At 39.3% G+C, this 14450-nt stretch overlaps 1 long non-coding RNA gene across 1 annotated transcript in view; it reads left to right on the forward strand.

Moving 5' to 3' along the window:
- Positions 1 to 14450, forward strand: part of LOC146768394 (uncharacterized) — a 37644-nt gene that overhangs the window by 11792 nt on the left and 11402 nt on the right. The gene's annotated exons all lie outside the window — the stretch shown is intronic.

Consider the following 14450-nt stretch of genomic DNA (forward strand, 5'->3'; position numbering starts at 1 on the left):
ATTGTGGGAAGTTACTTTGCTCATGTAATAATGAGGTGCAATAACCACAAGACTGTGGTCTAGGATGTTCAGGATGGACACTAGAGAAAACTTTAGTACATTGGTAGCATAGCACTAGAAAATGAGTCCAGGGAGGTGGAGAAATCACTTTCCAGTTTTCAAATAGGAACACGAGTTGACCATGTAGTGCTGAGTGGAAAGTTGGGTTAGAAACCCCCAGAGACACCTTCCAGTTAATGTGCTTATGATTCTGTGTCTTATAAGAAAGAAAATTCTGCCTGCCTTAAATGAAAGCTGGCAAAGTTCAACTGTGCTTAGTACAGCCCATGAGTATTTTTCATGTGATTTAGAAATTATTCCAAACACAGTGACATCATTCACACAGCTCTGGATTGTACAATGGTAACACAGAATCTCTGCTATCATTCTTTGGCTGTCAATATATGTCTATATGGCACAGAAATATCTATGATGTTCCTACAGTCCTCATCCCTAGTTATTTGCAGGTGTGTGCTTCATAAGAATAGAGTGCACCTTTATACCGTGAGTTTTTAAAAAGGTTCTGCAGCAAGTGGCCCATGAATAATAAGAAAGAAGTGATCAATCACCACAGACTTCCCTGACTCCCTTGAGATTGTGAGAAAATTCATCAGATCCTTGGTTTTCATCTTCATGCATTGTCAGTTGGTTTTTTCCTTATCAGTCAGCCCTCCCTTAAACTGTGCATGGTCGTTTTGAGGACGGTACAGGCCAGGGATCATTCACTAAGGCCAACCCATTTTTGAGAAGATTATTTAGGCTTGTGGACTTCAGTGACTAGACATCCTACTTATTATTTGTTGCAACATAAAAATGTCAAAGTTTTTATGTATCTGTGAGGAGTCAAGAGATTGAGGTTTCTCAGATGTCTCACTAGACATAAAGATTCGGTCAGTGGCAAACTTCGAAGTGTTGCTAGTAAATTCAAGTACCATAAAAACTGCTCATCTAGTGTCTAAGATTATTTAAGAGCTTGCAGCTGTTCTTCTGATGAAAAGAAATTGTAACGATTTACACATTTGTATCTACAGTGGATTGATTTTGTTTCTAGTACGATTTGATGTTTCCCAGATGTTTCAGTGCAAATTCTCTAGTTTTCATGCCACCCTTGATTTCTTGACCTCTTATATTCTCAGCTGTCTACTCACCAGGTTTATTAACCCTACTCTATTTTACCTCTTCCTTATAGGAAGGCCACTTTGTGGTTCAAAATTACCCTTGCTAGGTTTTTCTCTATCTTTTCATTTCTTCTGTGCCCTTTCAGTCATGGTCTTGGTATTCATAATGCATGTAATTGATTTTATCTGGTGGCATAATGACATGATTTGTCTTTTTCAGTATTCATTTCCTAATAATGCATAGCATTTTCCTGAATTTTTATTAAAAAATCTTTATTCAACAGTGGCATCTGATGTTTGTGTTATTTTTACGTAACCATGTATTGTATCTATAAAACCTCTCTAATAGTAATAGCCAAGTGGGGGCCATAATTAGATTTGTTTGCAAAGTTAGGATGGTGTTGTCATGTGTCATTTTACATTTGTTTACATGAAAGTGATTTCCTCTGGTATTTTTGTACTTAGTCACTCAATCTCCTGAGGCTTTTCTGTGGTTCATTTTCAGGCCTCATGATGCTGAATAACCACATCAGCAGCACACCATGTCTCTTTCTGAGTCACACCTTTTTGTGGTCATTTCGGATATGATGAACACTTTGGATCAGAACATGCAGTTTGTGGCAGTTGGCATTTACTACTACTTTTTTTTAAGGACTGTAATAGCACAAGGGGTTTTCCTGCTAGCTCTTGTCAGTGTAATTTTTAAAAATCATGTCAAATGTCTTTTTGAATCTGTATACACTGTTAAATTTTTCTCCCTTTTCTGTAGGCTTCTTGGTTACTTCAGAGATAGATCTGTGAAGCAACTGCAGTAGCCTTCCTAAAGTATATTAAATTCTACATTTTGTCTCTATTTCTGGTGTCAGTCATTTGCAGAAAACAGATATACTAAGTATAGATAGAGAGGCATTAAATGATATGAGTGGAAATAGACACCTGAAACCATTCAGAAAAAAGATTTCTGGAATATATAATTGACTTGGGTTGTTTGCACTGCTTTAATGATCTTCAGATAGAGTTGCAGCAATATATGCATTGCACATCTACCATTCACAATTTCCTCAGTCAAGAAATATTACTGATGGAACTTACATCTTAACATCAAAAATTTCTGAAGTCCTTATGTAGACACAACTACCCATTAGTAAAGAGATATTATTACTTTTTTCTTACTCCATTGAAATGAAGATGTGGAACATATAAAGCAATACTACAGAAAGTCTGTTTTGTCTAAGCACTGGTTTGTTCTGTAGTATGAATAAGAAAGTAAATGACTGTCATGACTGGAAAAGAATTAGGAAAAGGAAATACTGACAGACTCTTATTTAAATACTAAACCTTCAGTCTTCATCAGTGATCAATTAGCTAAAGAAAATGAAATGTCAGGCATTACAGAGCTAAGGTGTGGATGGCATCTCAGTCCCCAGTGAGTTCCCGCAAGCAAGTACTTATTCTACAGAAGAAATAAGGTTACTTGATCTCAGGTCTGGACACTGACCTGCAGAGCCATTGAGCTTGAGTGGCTAAATGTCACAAACATGAAGAGAAAGGACTGCTTAGAGAGAGATAGCATGTTCACCCTCTCATATCCTTTCCATATCCACAGCACTCAAGATGGTCAGCTATGAAAATGAGTTGTTTCCTCTGAAAGGGAAGGATGCTGGAGAATGTATTAAATTGCTTTGAGTCCTTTCTGCAGGTTTGCACTGATGAATAATTCCTAGATACTATCAGGCTGCTCACATGTGCTGTTCAAGAAGGATGTCTCTTGGGTCTTTTTCATCATCAAGTGAAACTCATCAGGTGGCATAAACTGAAGTACTAGAAGAAGGTAGATGAGACACTGCTCTGTTATTTATTCCATACAACTGTGCTGCTGTTTCTGCCTTGTCGGCTCTGTAGCTGAACAAAGTTAGCCCAAGGATGAAAAACATCTGTATGAAACTGAGCTCATGCACTAATCATGATGTGAGGAAAGCCGTTCTGAAGAGTGCAGTCTACTTTGGAGTTAGTTGTTGCACATCTGTAATTGATCAGCTGAATCTATAATTTAGAAGTCCTTTTGCATTCCTTGATTGTGCTAAGTTTGGACATAGCATTACCCATGAGTAATGCTTTCTATAAGCTTTGATTGGCTAGAAGATCCCATCCCATGCTGGCAGACGATGACACGTTACTCAGTTTTTCATGCTTCACTTGCTTCCTGGCTGGACTACAGGAGTCTGATGTGTTTGGTCACCAGGCTTTCAGCACTTAGAACAATTCACCTACAATAAAAAGCCCTCAGCTATTCTGTTTACTTTGAGTGTATCATCAGACCTGTCCTCAGCTGTCTACAATCTCTCCCCACAAGAAGATGGTTCTTCTCATCACCGTGGGGTTTTTCCACAATGGCCAAAAAAGTGTCTAGAGCTTGGTGTTGACAACTGCATCCATCTGTCCACGCAGACTGTTCCCTTTGCTCTGCTATCTCCACCTCAGTAGGGGTAAATGCTGTCATAAAAGTTGTCTGTCTGGGAGACAGAATGTTCTTGGAGACCACTCTGAGATAGTGAAATGAATATCCTCGGATATAAGGACAATCACAAACCTGTCCTTCCAATCAAAGTTCAAGACATATTTATTTGACTTCTAGCAAAAACACTGAGGCAACATAATTGTTTATAATCAAACCAACTCTACCAAATAGACGAGACTTCACTGCCCAAGCATCTTCCCTTGGGAAGAAGAGGGGGGAACAGACAGCATACAGCAAGCAGGAAGTCATGCTGCTTAATGTATTTTGGAATGACTGTCCAATGCCATACTAGTGAGGTATAAGGAACTCTTGCAAAACTGAGCAGAAGGTTGCTCACAGCTTAATTCCCATGATGTAAGCTTTTTTTTTTGTGCAACCTTGATATCTGCTTTTTTGGGCAACATGTAAATGGCATTGAGGAAGTAAGCACACCCTTTTCTTCAAATGCATTTGGTTCTTGAACATTTGCAATACTGTCACAGGACGTGACATGCAGAATTGGTATTTCTCTCTTATTTAAGTTTTGTGATTGAGGCCCAGACCCTGCAAAGACACTCTGAATTCTCTGTGCTCAGCCCCATACTCGTAACCCCTGAACTCCACCTTTTACTCTCTCTGCCAGCTGCCAAATTTGAGATCTTCAGAGCCATTTTCTTTTATAATTTCTTTTTTATCACATAAGCCTTTAACAAACTGAGTAATTTCACTCAGTGAAAGATTGTAAGGTAAATGAACAATGTGAGCATCAATTCTGGAGGTGCTAAACCAATGAGACATTTCTAGTTAGGCCTGAAAATATTGTATGTTGCCCCCACTAATGATATCTGAAAACTCCTCATTATATCTAGAACCTTGCCCCAAATTAAATTCACAATATTTATGTTTATATATAGTTACTGCAATTTTTGTTTAACTATTATGGAAGTGCATCTTGCATTTACATTTCCAACACTGTTTTTCATGATCTAGCTGACCTTCTTAGGCTGCAGATGAAGAAGGACCCTTACTTAAATTATCCTCTGTAGTTGAGAGGTCAGTAACAGAGGCTTCAGAAACTGGAAATTGTTGATTCCTCCTGCAGAGGGCATTTTGCCAGAGCATTTTGCTTTAGACTAATGGAAATTCTTGGACTAAATATATGCATGCTGGAAATATATATCTGAAGCATGTGTCTCTATAGGAATCTGATTCATCTAAAGCATAACATTGTTAAACACATTTCTTTGTGACTCAGATTGAAAGTGACCATGAACATGACAGTCTATTTTATTGCATGGTTTTACCATGTTTGTAGTTATAGATATTTGCTAATCGATATTTGCAAGGAGAAGAAAGACATCATAGGGAGGAAAGACACATCCTTAAATGCTTAAGTAGGAATGTGCTTGAGTTTTTCCACTAGAACTTCAAGCCTGATCTTTCTGATGGTGTATACTATGTCTAAATAGAAAATGAAAATGTACACCTGATAAAATAAGAAATAGGAATTAAAAAAAACTGTAAAGTTTCACTTTCAGCTTTTCTTATTTTAAAGCAAATTATTTCAGTATCCATTCTCCAGTCTCATAGAGTTACCTCAATAAAATCTGTAAGAACAGCTGCAGACATTGTGAGATTTTAACAATGAATAAATAACACTTCTTCCAGAACCTGGTGAAATTTATAGGACTTTTTCCCACAGTAACTGACTTGTTCAAATGTTTACTAACTTGTGCTATGTATAAATATTCAGGGTTCTGTGCCTGTAAATGCATGCCTAACCAGGGCCAGCTGAAGGTGACTGCAGTTTCCTGCAGCAATATGGACCCTTTTCTGGCAAGGAGACCTAATTCACAAACTCACATGCACAAAGTGGGTTCAAAATCTCCGTGGTACCTCAGACTTCTTACCTTGGTCTTCAGTCTCCTTTTCTTGGTCTTTTCACTGCCTGCATGGGGAATTCATGCCAGCAATTCTGGTTACAGTTCTCACCAAATTATTTAAAAAAATGTATTAAAAGCTGAAGCTCATGGCTGATAAGCTGTACTGCTGGGACAAACCTTGTCAAAATTTATTGGGATATCATCTGTCTAGGCAACTAAAAAGGATGCCAGTGTTCCTGGGAAAGTAATTTTTTCTTTCTTTTGCCCTGTTACACTTCAGGGGAATACTTGTGCTTTCCAATGGAAACTGAAGGAAAAGCATGAAGAATTGCAATGTTATTTGATGGATTGTTCAAGCCAAATCTAAACTTGATGGGGAGAAAGTATTTATTTTTCAAAACTGAAGCATATCAGGAGCATACAAAGGTTTTATCACAAATGTGTATAGTCATGAAGTGGGTGTCAGCTACAGATTATCTTCATGGTCACTTTGATTTGGATGTGCCAGTAAAGCATATCCACATATGTGCAGACTTTGCAGAGACAGCAAGTAAGAGAGCTTGTGGAGTTTGCAACGTTTTTACACTGTTAGTCTGCACTAAGACAAAATATTTTTTGTTTGTTTCTGAGGATACTTGTTGAGTACCTGTTCTACGTGGGGAATTTCATCTGTTTCATGAGAGGGAGGACTAGATCTTCCTAAGTGCCAGACCTGTATGGCACTCTTTTTTGACGCTTCTCTTAATCCTGGATGTCCTCATGTTTACAGCAAGTGAAAAACCTCCGTTAAGGAAATCTCACCTGTGTAATGCCAGATGAAATTTTGGAATGTGAATGAGAGCAACTGTCTCCTGCAGTATCCTGAAAATACATGACTTTTCACTGAAATTAGACCAGTGATTTATTTGCCTCTTTATCAGGGCCTGAAGGACACTATTGCTATGCCATGCTCAAAACTGTATCTTCACTATTCTTAGCATACCCCATGTGCAGGGAGCTATGACCCTCCATCCCCAACTCTGGCATTTTTCAGTGTTCATCCTTCTCTTTCCCCATAAACATTAGGCAACATCATTGGCCTCTGCTATTTCATATTACCAAGGGTTTCCAAATTTGGCTCTTTCTCATGTCTAGTCTTTTGGATTCAGCAGTCTTCTGCACCTCTTTTTTAAATAGCTTGCTGTACTTCCACAAAAATTTGCTGCACAAATTTCACTCTTGTGTCCCATCTTTTCTAGTTGCCAAGCTTTCAATGATTAAGGTGTTATAGATGCTCTTGTCAAAAATCATAAAGAAGTGCTCCTGCCATGTGAATGACTACAAGATGCTTTAGAAGGTGTATATGGATTTTTTCATTCATGGGACAGTTTTCTAAAGAAAAGGCAAAAAATTACTTGCAGTTCAAAAACGTGACAATTTCTCTTAACTGCGAAATGTTCACGGCAAAATATTGCTTTCAAGATACAGATATTATTATTCACTAGAGGGCACTCAAAGCTTGTACAGCACATTACAGTCAGGCAAGATCGGCTGGATTTAGGATCTTGCGCTTTTAAAACAGTGTTATGTGAACATGTTCCCTTCACGTTTCTTTCGTACAGTTCTATTGTGTCACTGAAAAGCGATCCTCTTATTCTGGGGGCTTGTGAAGGCCGGGGGTAAAAGAAGGGAGTGAAAAGAGGGTTCTCCAGTGGTGAATGCTTTTGCTGTAAGTCACACACCCCAGTGTGAGCGGGAAATAAATATCCACCATCTCGAAAAAGGTAAAGAATTAAGCGCAAGTACCCTTATGGCTTCCAAGTTTTGCCGACAGGATTTGAGGAGCGAGTGAAGTCTGTGAAATTGCCTCTTAGAGACGCTCCTCCTTCGCCGGTGGGTTCCGGGGGCGACCGGAGCCTTTGTCGCGCCTGCCGCCCTCTGCTCTCACGGGACGAGCCCTCTGCTTCCTCCCGTGAGAATCTGCTGCCGCCGAGGGCTGTGCACTTGTGGTTTGGCGGCCCTCGAAGGTTTTTCCTCCTTCTTCCCGAATGGTTGATGCGTATTAAAAATAATATGTTCGGGAAAAAAAAAAAAAAAAGAAAAGAAAAAGAAAAAAGAAAAATATGAAGTGCTTATATGGTGTTTCATCAATAGGTGAGGTTCCTGGCGTGGAAGATGCCAGTTTAACAGGATTAAGTAGCCACGACTATACTACGAGTATAGCCGTGAGTGCGTGGGTCGGTAAGACGAAGCGAGCCCCGATGCTGGAAGCAGGGAGGGCTGGCTCGGCAGCCCGGGCTCGGAGGAGGCAGGTCGCCCCCAGCAGCAGGGGCGGAGCAGGGGCTGCCGGGGCTGCCGGGGCTGCCGGGGCTGCCGGGGCTGCCGGGGCTGCCGGGAGCCCCGGGAGCCCCGGGAGCCCCGCAGCGCCCGGTGCCGGCCCGGCGGGAGCGCCGCAAGCCCGGCGGGCGCGGGGCACCGGCGGGCGCTCGGCCTGGGGCGTCCCGTCCCCGCTAGGAACTGGGGAGCGAGCAGGTTTAGGGCAGGTTTATTTTCCTGCAGGACTGTGGTCTCTCCTGCCCTCCGTAATTTCGGGAGCAGTGAAGGAAAATTCAGCGAGAACTGTACTGTATGGGAGAGAAACAGGGAGAAGAGGAAATTGGAAGAGGGCCACAGATTGTACCAGTAGAGGTTTAGACTGGAGATTAAGAAAAAAAATCTTCTCTGAACAGGTAGTCAAGTATTGGATCAGGCATCCCAGAGAAGTGGTGGAATGACCATCCCTGGAGGTATTTAAAGACATGTGGCCCTTGGGGACATGGTTTAGCAGTGGACTTGGCAGTGCTGGCTTAACAGTTGGACTCAGTGGTCTGATAGGTCTTTTCCAACATAAAGGAATATATGTGTGTGTGATGGAATGCCATTGTGCCAGGGTGTTTTCTGAAGTTTAGTGTACCCATTGGTATGTAAAGCTGAGTTACATATATGTCCAAGTGCCAGGCTTACAGGGACCATGACACCTTTCCTTCCCCCTTGCTCATCTGCCTCTGTCACTTAGTTCCTCTTTTCTCCTGTATTCTGGCTATTGTGCAGTTCATCATCCCCACAGAGTCATGCCTTCTGTCAACTAACCTGAAAATGTTGACCAGTGTTCATTTGGGGAAAAAATGAAACTGAGGTTTGCCTAGCCAGTAGCTAGCTATTACATCTGCTCTAGGGATGCCTGGGACTCAAAGGTGCCAAAAGAAGAAGGGAGTGAAATAAATAATTCAAGTGTCCTTAATATTGTCACACGATTTTGCTACTTCACCCTCTATTCCAGATCAGTAACAAAACCATTAAAAGAGCACAGCCCACAGCACAGGTTTCTCTGGGGTTTCCCAAACAGCCCACCTCTACTCTGGAAATCAACTCTTCACCTTCCTAGTTGTCCTTCCATATTAAGCCTACCTTGTTTATCTATACGAGGGCCTTAATTTTCTGGTTTATAGCAGCTTAGTTTTCATAAGTGAAAACCAGCATTTCTAATTAACATAAAATCTTAAAAGACACCCTAGAAATGTACATGATAATAAAGAGAAAAAAAAATCAGAACTTGAACTCAAACTTCATGTCTACATCAGTGCATTCCAGGACATGGTTTCCTTTCTGAAGCTGTGAATAAGAAAGGGCAGGCAAACCTTTTAGCCAAGGCCACGTTCACCAAAGCTACTTTAGAAATGGGAAGTAACTTCATTCCTAGCCTCAGAAGCATTTTTGAGGATAATATCCTCTAAAGTGTAAAAACCTTTCACTCCACATTGATCTCCATGGAGAATGAGTGATGTGAGCCAGATTTTACCAGAAGGTTTTTACCTAAAATACCAGTTTGAACACCTGTTGCTAACTCAATATAGCCATAGGGAAGACACCTGGTATTTCAATTGCCTGCTGCAATCAACTCAGAGTCCATTGTTTCCAGCTTGCCCCATCAGTACAAGTTTAATAGTTATAAGTAATTGCTAATCTATGAAGTGAAGAAAGAAGGAATAATACAACATATCAACAGCATGGTGATGTTTTGGCATTACATGTAGTTATAATAGATATGTTATTTTTAGTATGTTTAAACTTGGATATAAATTAGCTATATCCTTCCTGTCTGTTTTGTGATGCATATTAAATGTCCAATTATTTGAGCTGATATCATTAGAAGTATAGGTTGAAATTCCTTTATCCCATTTTTAAACAATTAAGTGGACATCTCAAGATAGGAAATCCATCCAAATTTCTTCATCTGCTGGTGGAAATAAATTGCTGCTCTCAGAGAGCAATCAGGCAGTGAAATGAGTAGTTTGGGTCTGCCACCTCACCTCCAGATAACTAAAATTAAATGAGGCACATCACTTGCTTACTGCTGCAGGATCATTCAGGTGAGCAAATACATTTTAGCTAAAATAAGCAAGTGCTGCACAGTTCAATCTTCAGTTGAAATTGTGCTGCAATTCTATGTAATGCACTTTGAATTCAAACTAGCACCATCGGGAATATTAATTCTTCTGTTTAGGCTCTGGAGGTTTTTTATGTGAGGAAAAATAGGACATCTAGAAAAATGCTGTAAATACATTTGAAATGTATTAATCAAATATATTTCACAGTGATTGGTTAAAAAAAAATACCAACTCCCTCTGTATTTTTAGTTCAGCCAAAGAATTTTACTGGCAGGGAAGACAGCTTGTCTGCCTTTCTTAGCATTGTGAAGCAGTATTTTTCAGAGAAATTGTCCTTGCTTACAAGCACAAGTTTATCCTGTTTGTACTAAGAATGGTGGCAGACAACTTTAAACACACTTTTCCTCTTTCTGACTCACCTACTCGTTCCTTGGTTGCTTTATTCAGGATTAGAAAATTTAAGCTCTGGACAAGCAAACAGCTAGGCATTTATCAGACTTGTAGGAACAGTTTCTGCTTAAATGGAAATGTGTATTACTAGAGAAATAGCAATTTTTTTCTGCAGAATATTTCTGCAGAGCATTACATTGTTTGAAGACACATTGTTATCCAGTACCATTCTGATACATGTTTCTCAAAATGACTGCAAACTTCTGTGGTTTTTTTTCCCCTACATGTGTGGAAGCAGGTCACTGGTATCACAGATGTAATTTGTTCTGCCAATACCTACTCAGGATAAATTCCCTTTCTGTCAAATTGTTGGCTCTTTCTGCAAAAACTGTGGCTCATGTCAATAATCCCTTGCTGTCCTTTGCTTAAAAGCATATTCTAGGGAAGCAAACAAAAATGCTCTTCCATTTTGCACACTGATTTGGCAAAGATGCTAAAAATATTTTTCATTTAGCTTTCTACTTTGTTGTTTTTCATTGGTCTTGTTGTAACTTATGGTTGTAGACAAGGTGGTTAGTTCTTTCTGACTATGACAGGCTGAAATAAATGTGTCTGGAGATAAGTATTCCTTTTAAGAAAGAGTCTTTGAAGTTTTTGTCTCTTGTAAATGAGCATCATTTACAAGCCATGTGATTTCGAAAATGGATTTTTTTTTTCATTTTTTGCAGTCAGTGGAATATTGTTTGGCTGTTAGATTTTAGCCACATTTAGGTGCCAGACAGCAAAGCCAATGAGAGGTGTGGTAGAAGAGCCAAGTGAAGGCAGAGCATGGTGGGTGTTTGTGCTGTAGCTCTGGTGAACAACACAAGCAGAACTTCCCTCTTGTTGTGAAGGCAGCAGCAAGGCTGAGGCTCTGGGAGAACCTAACACTGTCCTGGGTCCTAGACACACCCTGAATCCACAGTGTACCAGGCACTGCTGCTCATACACATTTGACTAAACGTAAAGGGCAAACCCAGAAGTTTCCTGCTCCTTTTTCTTTCTTGGTACTCTTTGGAAAATCTGAGTCTCAGCCAGACAAAGGGAATATCTTCAATTTTTACAGCTAATTCTGATCTTTGACCAAAGCAGCTAATATGTTTTATGGGAAAGCTTAAATTGAAGTACATTCCAAGGCTATTTATTACAGATACAGTTTAAGTGTTTTTTTACAACTTCCTTGTTGAATTAGAAAAAGATCACAGACCTGTTTGTTTATTCCCCTTTCCCAAATGTCACAATTTAATAAATATTATTTTGGAAGATTTACTCTTCTAATGAATAACAACATATAAGCAAGAAATCCTGTCCTTCCTCTGTGGCCCTCCTCCTTACTCCTGCAGTCCTGTTAGTAGGCAAGCATTCCTTATACATAATCTTGTCCAGCTAATCTAATGTTCTTTTTGCATTCTCTGTCAGTGACCTAGAGAACTAGGGTAGGTCCATCTGTGTCCCAGTTTAAGGCAAACTGCTTTTCATACAATCTGAAGTCTGATTTTATTGTTTTGGGGGAAATAAGAATGATACAAAGGCTTCAAACAATATTCCCAGTGACTGAACTGTCTTGAAGAAAATTTTAAAGTTGCACATGAAAAATACTAAGGATAATTTTCTAATAAGAAAGCAAAGAAACCAGAACCAAAAAGCTGGAAACACATGAATACTAGGACAAAAAGAAGGCTTGTGCACTTTAAACATGTACAACCTCTCTCTTGCATGCAGTACCACCTAATGTTAAATGCTTTTATTTCATATATTCCCAGAAAGATGACATTTCCCATTTCCCAATATGACAAAAGCAACACAATGCTGCAAGTGTAGTATTGTCAAATTATTCTAATAGCAGCCTTCTGTGCTTCCCTTTTAGATATTTTATCAGGTTAAGAAGTATATGAATGCATCTATGTTGCAATAGTATTAAAGTAGCTATTTTAAAGGTATTGTGCATGTCGTGGAATACAAACTACATTGTTATCATCAACGTCACTAGATAGGATGCTCTCTCCAAGATGGAAACACCTTTCATTTGCAAAGCATGTGTGATGAGAATTTATCCCAGCAATGCATCAAGTTGCCACTATGAGTGGTTGAAGTAATTTAAATTTTCCATTGTGACATCTCTACCAGGATTCTCAAATTATGGCGGTTGTTTCTTGTGTAGGAATTCTGTGTGTTGACTCTGCTGATATACAAATAGGTTTTTCCATATATACAAGAAGTGGTATTTATTTTTCCAATTCTTACTTTAGTTATTGCAATGGCTTCTGACTTTCATGAAGTATATTCCTTGCTTGGAAAGCAGATTGTAAAAATTCAAATGGAAGGAAATAATTGATTAGAAAGTCATTTTAAAACCTTTTGAAAACAGTAAACCAACTGTTGTAAAACACCACTAGTTTACCAGGTGGTAAACAGATGTATGTAAGGCAAACAGAGTCCTATGCAACATGGCTTAAATATTGAAGAGGAACAATTTACTTCTAATTTCCATTCCTGCATGGTCCCACAGTGTGGTCTCTCATCTCCTGCTCTAGCAGACATGGTTAGAATCATGGGTCCTCTCTTAATTTGTGTGGGGATCCTATGATTTGCCAGTTTAGCAGTCGAGGCACTCATATTCCTTCAGCTTCCAGGGAAATCCAATCTATAGATAACGAAGGGCTTTAGACAGCAAAGTAGACATCAGGTCTAGCCTGATTTCCTACTTTTAATTTATTTGCTGTCACACTCTAAATAGCTTTCAAAGATCCTTTCAGGACTATCACACTCTAGCTTCTTTTCCTGCTCTGTAGGAGTATCAAATTCCTTATTTCCTGTTACTTCCTAGCATATCATCCCAGGCAGACAGGTAACACGATGGACTCATGAGGTCAGCTCTACTCAGCCCATTCAGCTGCAGAAAAGAAAGTATCTTCAAATGTTATGCACTCAAAATGGATATTGGAACTGTTAATGTTTAATTTGTTGACTCCATTTCTGAGACAGAAGCTATGGAGGAAGCAACTGCTAGAATGCCCCTTCTGCCACCACAGTGCACTTGATCAATGAGCACTGCAGAAGCTGGAATTCATGAAAGCATTGATCAATGCCTTGTGACTCTTTAAATCACTGCTACCTCAGGCACTGCTGCCAGCTGAGATTAGTTAATTAAGTGGAAGGCCACCTGACTATTTATTTGGTTTCAGCAACAGTTCTGTGCAATGGTAGAAGAAAAATAGAGCTGAATTAATTTTTTTTTAAATTACATAGTCATTCTTTATTAGCAATCTGTAGCATCCTGAAGAATCTGAAGTCTTGAACAGAGGCATTGTATTGACTGCAAAAAAAAATTAGAAAATCCATAATAGTAATCAATGTAGAATTTTTATCTGTTAATAACTGGGCTCTTTGGATTGATACAGATCTTTCTTCCTCATGAAGTTATATGAAATATTGAAAAATCATCAGGCAGTATGGAAAGTAGTAACATTTCTCTAGGTGTAGAAGTAAAGAGATGAAAATTCTACCCTGAAAAATTGTGTAAGCATGAAGCCTCCTTTTCTCAGGACAGGGATGAAAGACAGGGACAGTACACTTATACATAGTTTATGCAGCTTTCACAATTTTTTGTGTTTCTCAGGGTTTAAATAAGGTCAAAGACAAAGGTAAGTGACAGAGAAACAGGGAATTTCCTGACTTCCAGTGCCAAATCTATCCCTCCACAATTGTCCCATAACCTGTGAGAACTGTGAACTAAACATCTTTCCAGAGAGAGGCTGAGAAAATATAAGTTACTCAAAGACTTCAAACATTGTAGGATTTGGAAATACGTTTTCCATTTTAGAATATGAAACTAGCCTCAAATCAGCTTTGTGTATTCTTAGAATGTCTTCCATAAAAGCCATCCTCCTAAGACAATAGAGAGTGATCAGGCCTTTAGAAAGATGGAGGTTTTTATGGGAATGTTTTCAAATTTAATGGGGAAATGCCAATTCAGCTGATAAAGGCTATCAGAATTTCTGGGAAAGTCCAGTTATTTCTATGATTTGCTGCAAGTTGCATCTCAGTGTCTCTGGGCTTTTATTATATGCTTAGGTAT

This window comes from Lonchura striata, chromosome 2 (assembly GCF_050655825.1).
Source record: "Lonchura striata isolate lonStrDom1 chromosome 2, ASM5065582v1, whole genome shotgun sequence".
Lineage (NCBI taxonomy): Eukaryota > Metazoa > Chordata > Aves > Passeriformes > Estrildidae > Lonchura > Lonchura striata.